This window comes from Nannospalax galili, unplaced genomic scaffold, assembly GCF_000622305.1.
Source record: "Nannospalax galili isolate Female #2095 unplaced genomic scaffold, S.galili_v1.0 scaffold324, whole genome shotgun sequence".
NCBI classification, from domain to species: domain Eukaryota; kingdom Metazoa; phylum Chordata; class Mammalia; order Rodentia; family Spalacidae; genus Nannospalax; species Nannospalax galili.
This window is the reverse complement of record NW_008353027.1, coordinates 5,707,253-5,710,094: the sequence shown is the minus strand read 5'-3', so window position 1 is coordinate 5,710,094 and position 2,842 is coordinate 5,707,253.

The window sequence follows — 2,842 nt, the reverse complement described above, 5'->3', positions numbered from 1 at the left end:
CTTTCCCCCCCCCCCCCCCCCCAGTCTACTGACAGGATATCTCACCAAATGTCAGGAATGACATCTACCTTATGAACAGTACATACCACACAGAGTTTAAGTTTGGCAATACTGAGTTTTGAGTAGAATTTTAATGTTTTAGTGTGTTAGAAGGATCAATTTGTTTTAGAACGAGAAATCTTTTTGAGAAAGCCTCCTTCAACATCACTGTGATTTCTGGTTTTGTTTGCATTTGGTACTTATGAGCCTGTAAAAGCCTCACGAACAGAGCTGGAGAGTACGATAGAAACAGAATCCTTGGGGACTCCTTGGAGTCCCTCCCTCCCCACCCCCATGGAGTGGCCTATGACCAAGAGTGAAAGAGCATGTAGAAACTTGGAAGTGCCCAGTGTCTGTTTCTCTGTGGATCTGCTCTGGGGCCAGTTGTGCTTCCTCTTCCCAGAGGTTAGACCTAATGTGAGGGAGGAACATAGGAATAAATAGCCAGAGAAGAGAAGGAACTTGTTATAGCTGGAGAACTGCAGCAGAGACCCAGACATCCCTGTGTCCATTCCAACACCCCTCTCCCATCTTCCCAATACACACATGCCTCACTGAAATGGGCTCTGACAGGATCACATCTAACCTGTTAACAAACAACTATATCCCTCTCGACCACCTCAGCCACGAGTGTTCTCAGACAGTGACCCTGGGGTTATATGTGAGTCAGAGCCTCTTATCAGAGTTCCTAGACTGTTAAAATGAGATCCTATTGTGCCCAGCCTTGTGAGAGTCCAGGTTGGATGGATACGTGTTAGCTAAATGCATGAAGGTAACTTTAAGGCCCTTCTCTATTCAGAGTTGTACAGTTGTAGGTTTACCTTGAGAGGAGTAGCAGATTCACCCTCAACCTTGATTGTGACTCTAGGAGCCCAAGCTCAGGACAGCCTCCTTGGTTCATTCTCATTTTCTGCTGTGGACCAGTAGCCTTTACCGTATCATCTTAACCCAAAGCCTTTGAAAGGATGTGTTTAAGGTTCTCACCCTAAACTCAGCACCCCACTTACCAGACCAAAATACTTTGTTTCTTGGAGAGCTTTTTCTTCAGTACTTGGGCTTGAACCTAGGTTGCAATGTATGCTAAACAAGCACTCTACCACTGAACTACATCCTCAGCACCCACCAACCCCCACCCCGTTAAAGGTTTTTACTAATTTGGGCTGGAGAGATGGCTTAGTGTTTAAGAAAATGTGCTGTTCTTGCAGAGCACCTGAATTCAATTCCCAGATCCCATGTCGGGCAACTCCAGCTCCAAAGGCCTCTGATGCCGCCTTCTGGCCTTCATGGGCACCCACCCACACATGGCATACATTCATACACATGTACACATAAAAAATAAACTTTTAAAAAAAATAATTTGAAAATTAATACATGCCCACCCCTCCCCTCCAACTCCTCCCATTTCTCCCCATCACTTTTTTCTGATGACTTCATGTACTCTTTCTTTTTTTTTTTATTATGGGGCTTTTCGCTACTCTAACATTACCCCCTCTGAATAGGTAACCCTAAAATCTTTTAAGGATTAGATAAGAGCTTCCAAATACTTTCAACATTTTTGGCCTTTGGAACATAGTATGTTGCTAAGCGGCCCAAGGACATTTTGACTTTTAGCCAAGAAACTGGCTACCTTTCTTTGGGATCTTTTTACCCCAACTGCCTAGTCAATTCCTACCTCCTATTCTTATCACACCATCCTCTGAAGAGGTTACCCAACTTGTGGATAGGGAATCAGGATGCAGATTGCTCTGGCTTCTTCCATGCTGAACAGGGAGGGTTACAGGGTGAAGCAATTGGGGTACCCCTTCAGTGGGTCTATCTAAAAGTCTCCCAGATTGCCTAACTCTTACCTGTAAGGGGAAAAGAAAGTCCTTGACTGGTGAATAGGAGATGTGAAGGAGAAGTAAAGGCAAGAGTAATTAGCATTACAAGTTCTAGGCAGGGAACTAGAAAAAAGAACAGGGAAATTTTCAAATGTTTATATGAGAGTCCATTGAAATTTCTTGACGAGAGCTTCCAAAAGTATCCCTCTATTGGATTTCTCCTCATTTTTCTTTTGTCTGCCAAGGCTGGAATTGAGGGTGATGGATTCAGGATTTGCTTTCAGGTGCTTTGATAACTGTTGGAGTGGTTAGAATCAGTGTCAGTTCCCTCTCAAAGGCTTCTAGATAGGCGGACAAAACAAATTTAGCCATCATTTTAGAATAGCTGCTTGTCTCCCTTATCTACAGGTGGGCACTACAGTATTGGAGACAAGATTTGAAGTCTTACATCTGAGCAACACTTCCTGATTCAGAACAAAATCTATGAGAAATAATTGTCTAAATAACTTTTTATATAGACTAAGCCTAATGTCTGGGAAGTGTAATCCCTTGAACTCTTAAATAAACATACTGATCACTTTACTCTTTGGTTATACTTTCCTTTTGGGTGTCTTCCGATCTTAATCTTTGGTTATACTTTCCTTTTGGGTGTTTAAGACCATACAGTTGGCCCAAATAAATCAATTGATATTTACACATAAGGTCATTTGAGGATCTGTTCCTCAGGGTCACATGGGCTTGGGAGGAGCCCCTGGCTCCTTTATTTTACCAATTGCATCTATGTGAAGATAAGTCAAAGGTCATGCTCGACCATGGCGGGCTTCAGTTGGAAGCATGGAGGAAATGTTTTCTCTGAGTTGACCCTCTTTGTAGACTGGACACTGGTTCAAGTCCATCTTGTTGGGGTCTCCATGGCCTCCCCGAACAAGAGGACAGGTGACTCACTACAGTTACAGGACATTTTGAAAGATGTTCCATAGTCT